Below are 13,848 nucleotides of genomic sequence, written 5' to 3' on the forward strand. Positions count from 1 at the left end.
GGGCCAAATTTCAGTTCCAAAATGGTAAGTTTTTCCAAAGCTCTCTCTCAATTTTTTTTATTATTATTATTTTTTTTCTTTTATTGCCATTATCTTTTGTTCGCCTACCTTGTATTTTTTCTATTCCTAATTTCCTATCCAATAACATCTGTCTCGACTTTTACCATGATTTTATTATGTTTGTAGTTCGATATGGTCGGGTACCTTCATCTACGAAATGAGATATGTATGTATACATAAGTCTACTTAACATAAAAATAAGAGGAAGTCGCGGGCCCCGGCCGCTAGGATCGGAACGCCACCTTCATGGTGCGACTAGGCAGCTCGGTCGCGCGACCCGGCAGCTAGGATCGGAACGCCACCTTAACCTACGCAAATAATATGCACGATTTGAATACAGAGTGTCTATATGGCAGAAGAACCTTTGGTTATATTTATTTTGTGTCCAACTATTTTGGCCTGCATCTGAATATGTCTATGTAGAAACTCTAAACACACTGGCGTGCTCAGGCCGGAACTTGGCCTGGCGCACTGCCGTGCGCCTAGATATTTTTTAACTGGTTACATTAGCTGTTTACGCGTGCTTACGATGGACGATTTCGTTGGTTTTCAATTCAAACGTTTAAAAGTTTGAATCGATGGAAGAACCTTTCTAAAAACTGAGTGTAAGATGCATTTTCCTGTTTGGTATGTACTCCTATAGCGACCTTGAACAGCTAATCCCTTTACTTCTTTCAGACCAAGTATGTCCAAAGTTACAAACTCTTACTTGAAACCTTACTTCCTATTTCTGCTGCCGGCCATTGCCGTCATTTCATCGTCTTATTTGAATCGATGGAAGAACCTTTCTAAAAACTGAGTGTAAGATGCATTTTCCTGTTTGATATGTACTCCTATAGCGACCTTGAACAGCTAATACCTTTACTTCTTTCAGACCAAGTATGTCCAAAGTTACAAACTCTTACTTGAAACCTTACTTCCTATTTCTGCTGCCGGCCATTGCCGTCATTTCAACGTCTTATTTATTAAAAAGGTCTTTTACCTGAATACAAAGGATATTTCTCAGTCTCCCTGTATATGAAACATATTGTGCGTACCGTACAGGTAGTTGTTGGATTTTCATAGAGCCCCTCGTTGAACACTTGAAACTTCCGAGCTGAAAGTTTACTTTATCCTTCGAGTTTCTCATTACTCGAGTGGAGTTTTCACCTCTTCGTTTATTTGACCCTATTGTTTTGTAGCTTTTCCCCCATTTTCAAAATGATTTCGGAGAAAATCGTTGAAAATGGAAGTAAAATCATTCGTTTTGCAGTATTCCTAGAAATAGAAGGTCTTCAAAATTCTCACTGTTCATTAGCCATTGCCCGTCAGCTTAGTTCCTCCTACTTTTTTATTTCCTTGTTGTTGTTCTTTCGATTTCTGTTGTTTTCTCTGAACACTTGAAACTTCCGAGCTGAAAGTTTACTTTATCCTTCGAGTTTCTCATTACTCGAGTGGAGTTTTCACCTCTTCGTTTATTTTACCCTATTGTTTTGTACCTTTTCCTCCATTTTCAAAATGATTTCGGAGAAAATCGTTGAAAATGGAAGTAAAATCATTCATTTTGCAGTATTCCTAGAAATAGAAAGTCTTCAAAATTCTCACTGTTCATTAGCCATTCCCCGTCAGCTTAGTTTCTCCTACTTTTTTATTTCCTTGTTGTTGTTCTTTCGATTTCTGTTGTTTTCTTGGTGTACTGTTTTTCACAAGAACCACCAGGACTGAAGTGGCATCCAAGATAAACAAACTCTCGAAAAAAAAGAAAGTTCATAAGTTCTTAGTTTTCACAGCTCAAGTTTCGTTGAAAGCGTTGCAAGCTTGTATGTACGCCAACATTGTGTACCTACTTAGGAAGCAAGATTGGATTGATAGAGATAGGGTCACCAGCTCACCAGATAATAATGAAGATGACATGGTATTGTTATATTGTTAAGTTAACATGGAAAGTTAAAAAGTGGTATTGCACTGATCCATCATGACAACTTTCAGCCACTCATCTTCCAGATCCAGGAAAGTGGCTGCCACCACAGGGTTGGTCCATTTGTAATTTGTTCTACAATGTTGTTATCTCGGTGAAAAGAGGCAGCAGACTTTTGCCCTTGGATTTGTTTTTGAGTTTTCATCCTCAACTTGGCCCAAAAAGCCCTTCTTGACCAAGGTTAAGATTTACAGTTCTAACATCTAGTGACGAAAAATCGGCAAGCAAATCAACTCTAAATCACTTCGCCATACTCCTGTTATTTTATCTGTTGCCCATTATTTTCCAAACTTTGAATGTTTTATAAGAAGTACGTACTCGTATACATAAAAATATTATCTTCAATGGCTTGTTTGAGTGTGGTTTCTGTTTCCTTTACATCTCGTTCCATATTTCCTGCAGAGCCTACTCGTATCATCAAGTTGTGTAGAGATACTAGTTGTTTTTATGATCATATCTTATACCTTACTTGAACATACTTATGCCATTCTCTCAAAAGTATCTATGGATAAGGTAGGCTTTTTTGGGAGGGCTGTCGGGGCTGTTTTTATTTTTGGGGAAGGGGGGGTTTTTTTGGGGGGGGTGGGGGGGTTTTTTTTTTGTTTTTTTTTTTTTTTTTTTTTTTTTTTTTTTTTGTCCTTACATCCTTTCCAAGATATTTTATGTATTTTCCCTGTACATTCTTTTATTAGTTTATTGATTTCATATTTCCTGCAAGAAGCTTTGGCTGTATCTCAGTATGTTAAATATATGTGGTTTTGAAATTTCAACTGCATTACCTTTATTTAAAGTTTGAAATTAGAACGAGGACTATATAAAACTTCTAGGATTCGCTTTGAATATCTAGAATGTTGCAAGAATAACATAGTGAAGTAATACAGTAGGCAGTGGTATTTAAAGTTTGAAATTAGAACGAGGACTATATAAAACTTCTAGGATTCGCTTTGAATATCTAGAATGTTGCAAGAATAACATAGTGAAGTAACACAGTAGGCAGTGGCAGCTTTGTAGATGAGAATTATCAGAGACAATACATACATAAATGTACAAGAACATAGCGACCATAACACACAAAGATTGAAACATCTCAGGGCTGAAGGTATGAACAATGAAATGAAATTAACGCATTACTGGAGGAGTAACGAGAGAAGATAATATACTCGTACAAAAGGAACTAGGTAGGCAAGTAGGTTTGTATAAAGTTAAAATGCGTTAAGGATCCAAGCATCCAAGTAGGTAATTCAGTCGTACCTACCTCAAGGTACAATAAACGAAAATAAAGTCCTTAATCCTTTTTGGGAGAAAAAAATAAATAAATAATAATAAAATACGCAGAAGCAACGCAGGATTTTCTTGGCGCGCGGTGGAAAAATGATGAGTTTTTTCTGTGCTAAATGCTTTCTTTGGATATGAAATTTTCCAACATGAGTACAGTTGGAAAAGTCATGTTAGTGCGGGTAGTTGTGACTTGGATAATATTTTCGAACAGTGTTTTGTTTTATGCAACGAAATCACTGTCAATTTACGAAATATATTTGCGAGGTAAGTTATCATTTCGAGTATTTTTTATTTATTTGTTTCGATTTATTTAATTTTTTATTTTAATGAAGAAAATACCTACCTATTAAAAAAAAGAAAAGGGAATTTCTAGAGGGAAAAATTAAATTACTTCCAAGTGTGTAGTGTTGGTATTTTATGATGAAAAAAAAAGTCGTATCTAAATAATGTAGGTACTTCATTGATGGCTAAATTCATGTCTGTTGTTCGTTCTCCAATTCTTTCTCAATCGACAATCGATGTATTTCACATGGCAAATTTGTTGGACGTTCCCTTAGGAAAAATGAAAATGCAATTTTATTGTTCATGTAATATTATTCCAATTCTAGTCAATTGTCAATTATTATTGAAGTCATAAGTTCAAAAGTTATTTCGAATTTCCAATAAAATTCGAATTCTCTCGAAGTTGATCTACACTGGGCCAAACAAAAGTTGAATCTCGTAAAACATGGTCCCCTTAACTTTTTTGTGGAATTTGACTTTTTGAGATCCATTTGATGGACTTTTTCAGCGTTAATTGTATGACTATTGAATTTTTCGTATATTGACTTCTTTTTCTATTTACCTGGTTGGTAACTTGAAAAATATCATGGCTTCTGTTACCTACCTAGATAACGTCCATTATGTACATACATGGCATTTCAAATGTGTCGGTTTTTCTGTAGGAATGTAGGAAATATAGCCACGTGTTTCTGCAATGGATACACAACAGAATAAATTTTCCACTGCGCTATATCCGGGTTCAAATCTTTTAATTTGAACTTCAGAGTCTCACACTTCTGTGACCTTTGTCATAATATTATTCGTCTTAGCGCAAAAAAGGAAAAAAAGTGAAAATGTAGCATTTGGCAAATACAGGAAGGCAAGAATATGTAGTCTAGTATGGAAGGAGAAAAAGGAGGAGGAGGAGAAGGATAGGTAAAGTCTAGTGGAAACGGGGATGTGAAATGGAAGAGAGGGGAAGATTTTGGAAAGGAAATGGAAGAGAAGGGAAGGTTTTGGAGCAATGCTTAGGATGTTATTGTCTTGTAATAAAAGCCATGTGTTCTGCTTAAACCTTTACTGCTCTAAGTTCAAAGGTCCCAATTCTACGAAAAACTTTAATTTTATTATTATTTTCATTGTACCTATTTTTGTTGTTATAAGTATGACGTGATTAGCAAAGTGAATCAAAATGTAAACAATCTAAAGTACAGGATTTCTCTCTTCTCTATTTCCCTCCCACTCCCACTCATCCATAGCTACTAGCTATCTCTTTCGCAAACATATTTTTTCTCTCTATCTACCTCCCTCTCAGTCACTCATCTGTAACTTGGTATCTCATCCACAAATATTTACCTACAAACACTTCATCCTACTCTTTATACATATGTATGTATGTACTATGTATTCTCATGTCCCCTATGTATTGTATAGTATATCTTTCACTTCTATGTCCTCTATATCTATTCCTGGATCCTGTAATATAGAGTCTATAAGGTAATCTATATCTATTCCTATGTCATTTATAGCTATTCCCATGTCCTCTATATCCTATCCCTAATATTGAATGTCATATCTTAGTTGTTTACTTTGCCGCTTTTTCCTCGGAACCGAACGTCATAGCTAGCTTTTTATTAAAATTTAAATTTCCATCACTTTTGATGGAAAATTTACAACGGGATATTATCACCAAACAGAGCGTCTACAGAAAAGGTTGATAAATCACTTCCTTCTCCTCCATTTCTTCCCAGTTCTCCCTCTTCCTCCCCTATCATTGATTCCTTCCTTTCTCTCCTTTCTTTCAGACTAAGGCAGTGGCAGCTTTGTAGATGAGAATTATCAGAGACAATACATACATAAATGTACAAGAACATAGCGACCATAACACACAAAGATTGAAACATCTCAGGGCTGAAGGTATGAACAATGAAATGAAATTAACGCATTACTGGAGGAGTAACGAGAGAAGATAATATACTCGTACAAAAGGAACTAGGTAGGCAAGTAGGTTTGTATAAAGTTAAAATGCGTTAAGGATCCAAGTAGGTAATTCAGTCGTACCTACCTCAAGGTACAATAAACGAAAATAAAGTCCTTAATCCTTTTTGGGAGAAAAAAATAAATAAATAATAATAAAATACGCAGAAGCAACGCAGGATTTTCTTGGCGCGCGGTGGAAAAATGATGAGTTTTTTCTGTGCTAAATGCTTTCTTTGGATATGAAATTTTCCAACATGAGTACAGTTGGAAAAGTCATGTTAGTGCGGGTAGTTGTGACTTGGATAATATTTTCGAACAGTGTTTTGTTTTATGCAACGAAATCACTGTCAATTTACGAAATATATTTGCGAGGTAAGTTATCATTTCGAGTATTTTTTATTTATTTGTTTCGATTTATTTAATTTTTTATTTTAATGAAGAAAATACCTACCTATTAAAAAAAAGAAAAGGGAATTTCTAGAGGGAAAAATAAAATTACTTCCAAGTGTGTAGTGTTGGTATTTTATTTATTTCATTTGAAAAAATACATTTTAATAAATGTTATTTGTTTCGATTTATTTAATTTTTTATTTTAATGAAGAAAATACCTACCTATTAAAAAAAAGAAAAGGGAATTTCTAGAGGGAAAAATTAAATTACTTCCAAGTGTGTAGTGTTGGTATTTTATGATGAAAAAAAAAGTCGTATCTAAATAATGTAGGTACTTCATTGATGGCTAAATTCATGTCTGTTGTTCGTTCTCCAATTCTTTCTCAATCGACAATCGATGTATTTCACATGGCAAATTTGTTGGACGTTCCCTTAGGAAAAATGAAAATGCAATTTTATTGTTCATGTAATATTATTCCAATTCTAGTCAATTGTCAATTATTATTGAAGTCATAAATGACAAAAGACAAGTTCAAAAGCTATTTCAAATTTCCAATGAAATTCGAATTCTCTCAAAGTTGATCTAAACTGGGCCAAACAAAAGTTGAATCTCGTACAACATGGTCCCCTTAACTTTTTTCATTGGAATTTGACTTTTTGAGATCCATTTGATGGACTTTTTCAGCGTTAATTGTATGACTATTGAATTTTTCGTATATTGACTTCTTTTTCTATTTACCTGGTTGGTAACTTGAAAAATATCATGGCTTCTGTTACCTACCTAGATAACGTCCATTATGTACATACATGGCATTTCAAATGTGTCGGTTTTTCTGTAGGAATGTAGGAAATATAGCCACGTGTTTCTGCAATGGATACACAACAGAATAAATTTTCCACTGCGCTATATCCGGGTTCAAATCTTTTAATTTGAACTTCAGAGTCTCACACTTCTGTGACCTTTGTCATAATATTATTCGTCTTAGCGCAAAAAAGGGAAAAAGTGAAAATGTAGCATTTGGCAAATACTGAAAGGCAAGAATATGTAGTCTAGTGTGGAAGGAGAAAAAGAAGAAGGAGGAGGAGGAGAAGGATAGGTAAAGTCTAGTGGAAATGGGGATGTGAAATGGAAGAGGGGTGAAGATTTTGAAAAGGAAATGGAAGAGAAGGGAAGATTTTGGAGCAATGCTTAGGATGTTATTGTCTTGTAATAAAAGCCATGTGTTCTGCTTAAACCTTTTCTGCTCTAAGTTCAAAGGTCCCAACTATACGAAAAACTTTAATTTTATTATTATTAGATATTATATTCATTGTACCTATTTTTGTTGTTATAAGTATGACGTGATTAGAAAAGTGAATCAAAATGTAAACAATCTAAAGTACAGGATTTCTCCCTTCTCTATTTCCCTCCTACTCACTCATCCATAGCTAGCTATCTCTTTCGCAAACATATTTTTCTCTCTATCTACCTCCCTCTCAGTCACTCATCTGTAATTTGGTATCTCTTGCACAAATATTTACCTACAAACACTTCATCTAGGTCCTCTTCATACATATGTCTGTATGTACTAATATTGTACTATGTATCCTCGTGTATTGTATGTATATATATCTTCTTCCATATCCTCTATATCTATTTCTAGATCCTCTATATCTATTCCTATGTCCTTTATATCTATTCCCATGTCCTCTATATCCTATCCCTAATATTGAATGTCATATCTTAGTTGTTTACTTTGCCGCTTTTGACAAGACTACGAGTACACAATACAAAACCTCTTTGGACACACCTTGTCAGGGGAAAAATTCGACCACAAACCCCATACCTTCAATTTTTATGAAAAAGGGAAAAGTTTTCCACGTTTGGCGTAATTAGTACGAAGGACACATAGCCTCCAGAACTTCAAATAACGAACGTAGACGTACCTGGGTATGTAGGTATTATTAGAAAGTTGTGCTTTCATTTTCATGGCTCGAACGTTTGTAAAAAAGTTTTGGATACAAAATGACATTAACCTGGGTATGGGTACATAGGGATAGTAGATATAAATAGAAATAAAATTATATCCAGGTACAATGTGCTTTGAAATTTGATAATATTATGAGATACATAATTACATAGTCACCATAGATCTACATACGTAGACAATGTAGACATACTCTGAAGTACTCTGAATAGACGGTATTACTGTGATCAGATATGTCCACTCTGAATGTACCAAAAGATGAAGGTACATATTAGTTGATTAGAGAGAGTGGCGAAACAAGATGGTCGAAGATTTGTAAAATGAACTCGAGAGACTGATTGGAAACTGAAATGAAGATAATTGGAAACGAAAGCAAAACCACGTCGAATGAAAATGAGAGATGAGTGAGAAATGGAGACAGATTAGAGTTAAGACTGTACTAAAGTCTTCCAGAGATTATACAGCAGTAGCATCGTGAATAGAGAGGGTAGGGTGTACACAAATGTGTACGCCCGGCATCTACCACTACTATTCAAAAAAGAGCGTCCGGTCTGTAGAGGATACAGCAGTAGCATCACTCGAGAGACTGATTGGAAACTGAAATGAAGATAATTGGAAACGAAAGCAAAACCACGTCGAATGAAAATGAGAGATGAGTGAGAAATTGAGACAGATTAGAAGAAAAACACAAGATGGTAGGAAATTAAAAAAAAAAAAAAAAAATTTCGAGGCAAATTTGAAATCATGAAATGTCCGATTTACAAACATACATTAGCCTGTGGCACAAGTTAGGGTCGTAGGATCAAATTCAAACCTAACAAAATCTGCGTTCTCATGGTAAAAATTGTGATGGAAATTTGCAGGTTTGAGATACAAGACTACGAGTACACAATACAAAACCTCTTTGGACACACCTTGTCAGGGGAAAAATTCGACCACAAACCCCATACCTTCAATTTTCATGAAAAAGGGAAAAGTTTTCCACGTTTGGCGTAATTAGTACGAAGGACACATAGCCTCCAGAACTTCAAATGACGAACGTAGACGTACCTGGGTATGTGGGTATTATTAGAAAGTTGTGCTTTCATTTTCATGGCTCGAACGTTTGTAAAAAAAGTTTTGATATGTTGTTAATTCTTTTGAGGTCTGGGTCAACAAAGGAATGATAATGACATTATGTTCGTCGAACCTTTTAGAAAACTTTTGTTGTGGCCCTACTTCTTGGCACACATGTATCTGATTCTGCTATCAGGGAATATAAATATGTTGTTAATTCTTTTGAGGTCTGGGTCAACAAAGGAATGATAATGACATTATGTTCGTCGAACCTTTTAGAAAACTTTTGTTGTGTGGCCCTACTTCTTGGCACACATGTATCTGATTCTGCTATCAGGGAATATAACGAATCGTGACTAGTGAAATCCATATCTACAATATTGGTGACTTTGCCAAAATACCCAATACATAGAACGTGATAAATTACCTAAGTAGCGTACTGGTTAAAGCGAGGCGCTTGTCTGGTAACCGGGAGAACACAAGTTAGTATCACACTCGAGGCTCAGAATTTTATCTTCATTAGCTAAAGATCGATATAATAGTGAGCTGGTGTAATGAAGGAGTTCACTTTCACGAGTGCCATTAAGCTGTGTCCACACATAGTCGACCTACCGTCAACTGAAACCGCACACTGACTCGACAACAAAGATTGTAATGAAGGAGTTCACTTTCACGAGTGCCATTAAGCTGTGTCCACACATAGTCGACCTACCGTCAACTGAAACCGCACACTGACCCTCAAACCATGCTGTTGTGAATGGAATGAAAATGAAGTAAAACATGAAGGGAGAGAGAAAATGAGAAAGGTTATTCTATACCTACATTACCTACATCTACCTAGATTAGAAATATCTACTTATGAAATAGGTAAATATTTCTATCTTACACTGTACGTAATATGCAGACTGATGTTCCAAAGGCTGGGGAATTTAAAACCTCAAACCATGCTGTTGTGAATGGAATGAAAATGAAGTAAAACATGAAGGGAGAGAGAAAATGAGAAAGGTTATTCTATACCTACATCTACCTAGATTAGAAATATCTACTTATGAAATAGGTAAATATTTCTATCTTACACTGTACGTAATATGCAGACTGATGTTCCAAAGGCTGGGGAATTTAAAAGCATATGCTGACAGCTTAAGCTTGGAGTTCACAACCTGGATGGGTGCTTTACAGTTATTATTAGAAAGTTGGAAAAAAGTTAATTTTGCTGATAGAATTTTTCTCAACATTTTTTATCCTATTATTGGATGTTATTATTTTCAATTCAGTTACGAATTTAAAAGCATATGCTGACAGCTTAAGCTTGGAGTTCACAACCTGGATGGGTGCTTTACAGTTATTATTAGAAAGTTGGAAAAAAAGTTAATTTTGCTGATAGAATTTTTCTCAACATTTTTTATCCTAGTATTGGATGTTATTATTTTCAATTCAGTTACATATATCATACTTTTCTTCCCTCCAGAATGGCTACCAAGTTGAGGCAGATGGACGAAAAAGGTCAAGGCATACAAGAATTTTCAGCAGTTAAAGTTTACAGCAAAACTACCCATTTGCCATTTGGTATGTCAGTACCCTACCCAGTCTGCTAAAAACGATAAATTGAACCGTCACTCCGCTAGTTTATTGTTACTGAAAGAGTTGCTTAATATTACTTTGTTTTTGTTTGTTTCAACTGTTTTTTGTTTAAAATCGCAGAATGCTGAGAATTTTTCAATTAAAATACTCGAGCTATTGTAGTTATGTACGTTCCTCCAGACAACTTAATGTTACTTTTTGTTTTGACATTTTGGGTGGCATTTGTGACACATCGATAATACAGGCAAGCTCGAATAAGTTGGCAAACTTTGTGATGTTTTCCGTCTGCTCTGCGGACCGAAGCAGAGGTACTCCTTTTGCCATTTATAAGTTTGGGAGGTAATAGAGGAACCATTATATAGTTATTTATAGTCTGCTTTAGAACTTGTTTTCATAGAAAATCTGAATGTATTCCTGCATTGTACACAAATGAGGGAAACCATCTTTCTCTCTTTTTCCCTTTGCAAAAAATTCAAATTTCCATGCAATGCCATTAGGAAAATTGTTGTAAGCATTCAGCTAAAACTTTTGATAGGGGAGAACAAAGTTAAGCTCCTCTGCATTCATGTAACATAAGTTCTTTTTGTACTTACAAGTAAGTTTTCCTTGCATCTACGTACGTTGCTAACTATCTTTTTCTCTCCCTTTTTTTTTACATTTGCGTGAATTCCTTTTTGCATTTCTAAACGGTGCCCGTGGAAAGTTCAAATACATAGTTAATAGTTAGGTAACGGTATTTAGGTAAATACATTCATAGTTTTTACAATGCGTTGTGAAAAAATAAATAAATAAATAAATAAATAAAATATAAAATAAAAAAATCGGGATACCTACGGGCCCTGAGCGTGCATAGTACGTATAAATTAATTATTTATTGTATTTTTAATTTTTTAATAAAAAATTATTCATCCAAGTTAGCGGTAGGTAAGCTGTCTAGGGGATTTATTGTGTTGATTAACTTGCTTTCATTTCTCTCTTCACTCATCCGTTGTTATCACAATATTCTAACTGGCTAGCGGCTGTAGCACATTATTGAATGCACCAGTTCCGGAGTCCGAACACATCACCGAAGCAACTTTGTGCTTGATTGGTATTTGGACTGGAAACCGTGTTGGCCGTGTCAGATGTTTGCTGTTGGGCGATTCAGGGTGTTCTCAACTTCGAGACAATTGGGGAGGTGTTTTCTCCCATAAGAATAATAACTCTCACCTAGTGTTTGGATAATTTATGTGGTACATAGCCTGTTTTCCAATTTCCTGAATTATTTTCACCTCGGGCTTTGTTTCCTTTGAACAAGGCATTTTTCTACTCTGAGGGCTGCTGTTTACTAAGCCCTAATATGAAGCAACAGACTAGGCTGTGATGGGTAGTGAAATGGGAGGGCTGTGGTGAGCTGAGAAAATAATACAAAATATGGAAATTAATAAACTCGACGGAAAAAAAAATATTTTCCCTACATAATATTTCCAACACCACAGTCTCACCTCCTTTCCCTTCTCTCACCTTCATTTATTTTATTACTTTCTCTCACTCTCTCATCAAATAATCCCTTCAACTTCGATACGATAATAAGCATGTATACATACCAGCCCCTTTATCTAGTCAGTAGTACACATTTACCATACATATTTTGTTATTGCAAATGTTATTCAGTTATTGCTTCATTCCGCAACCACGGAAGCAGCTGACAAGATAATAAGTTGTCTTTGAAAAAAAGTTCCGTGATAAATCTGGTACAAATCCAGCTAGAATAAATGCTCCATGCTCCTACCTAGAGGAAAGAAAAAAACTTTGCAAATCGTTTCTGCCCGCCTTGCAATTCTCTTTTGTGAAAGAAAAGAAAGAGAATTGCCAGAGTAAGCAAATATTGGATTTTCTATTTTCTTTTATTCTTTATCTGATGGAAAGGAATTATAGGGGTTTATGGTGGCGCAGTGCCAATACTTTGGACAGCTCTATTGGGGCACGATTAATAATTATGACTTTTCCCATTTTTCTTACGGGGATTTTCTTATTAAAGTTTCTTTTGTAGCACTTACGGGAGGTACTTCTGTGATTTCTTTTTCTCCCCCGAGTGCATTTTCAAGGATGATTGGTTGAAGATGAAGTGGAATGGAGTTCACTACGTATTTCGGTGGTCCGCCTCAACTGGGAGGTACCTAAAATCTGGAGTTGAAATCGTATAACACAAATCAAAGTTATCAACTGTATAGGTACGTCCTATGTTAAAGACCTTGAAAATGGCGGAAGTAATTGAATATTTCCACGCCTTCACGTCACTATTTTAGGAAAATTGTGGAGAAAAAATATCCCCTGTGGCGCAATTTCTCAATTTTCATTTGTAAAACATCTTCAATGGATTACTCTAAAGACTTGAACAATCACTATTAAATTAGGCCCAGTTGGCAAATTGGTTTCATTTGGCATTTTGGCGAATTAGACCATACAACTCAACTCTCTGCCACCTCTACTCTATGTGAACTCTGGAATGCTATCATTTTACTCGAGTAATGCATATCTGTGTACTCATGACTTCATCTGTGTTCTCTCTACACTCTGAATTTATTTACTTTTTCCCTTAATACACTTTTTTCTACCGTTTATTTATCTTCCCCTCTCTTCTCTTTCTTCTTCTCCTCCTCCTCCTCTTTTCTGTGTCTTCTCCTCCTTTGCCTCCTTTTCTGTCTTGGCATCCTCTGTTCTTCTAATCTTCCCCCGTCTCTCCTTCACCTTATTCTTATACTCCTCGTCTTCCTCCTCCTCTTCCTCCTTTTCTCCTCCTCTGTTTTGGCATCCTCTGTTCTTCTAATCTTCCCCCGTCTCTCCTTCACCTTATCCTTATACTCCTCGTCTTCCTCCTTTTCTCCTCCTCTGTTTTGGCATCCTCTGTTCTTCTAATCTTCTTCAATGGATTACTCTAAAGACTTGAACAATCACTATTAAATTAGGCCCAGTTGGCAAATTGGTTTCATTTGGCATTTTGGCGAATGAGACCATACCAACTCAACTCTCTGCCACCTCTACTCTATGTGAACTCTGGAATGCTATCATTTTACTCGAGTAATGCATATCTGTGTTCTCATGACTTCATCTGTGTTCTCTCTACACTCTGAATTTATTTACTTTTTCCCTTAATACACTTTTTTCTACCGTTTATTTATCTTCCCCTCTCTTCTCTTTCTTCTTCTCCTCCTTCTCTTTTCTGTGTCTCCTCCTCCTTTGCCTCCTTTTCTGTCTTGGCATCCTCTGTTCTTCTAATCTTCCCCCGTCTCTCCTTCATCTTATCCTTATACTCCTCGTCTTCCTCCTCCTCTTCCT

General features: G+C 35.7%; 1 protein-coding gene across 1 annotated transcript in view; it reads left to right on the forward strand.

The window, feature by feature from the left end:
* The window catches only part of LOC103511133 (suppressor of lurcher protein 1), a 105,021-nt gene that overhangs the window by 18,474 nt on the left and 72,699 nt on the right, over positions 1 to 13,848 (forward strand). The gene's annotated exons all lie outside the window — the stretch shown is intronic.

Source organism: Diaphorina citri, unplaced genomic scaffold (genome assembly GCF_000475195.1).
Source record: "Diaphorina citri unplaced genomic scaffold, Diaci psyllid genome assembly version 1.1 scaffold30, whole genome shotgun sequence".
Lineage (NCBI taxonomy): Eukaryota > Metazoa > Arthropoda > Insecta > Hemiptera > Psyllidae > Diaphorina > Diaphorina citri.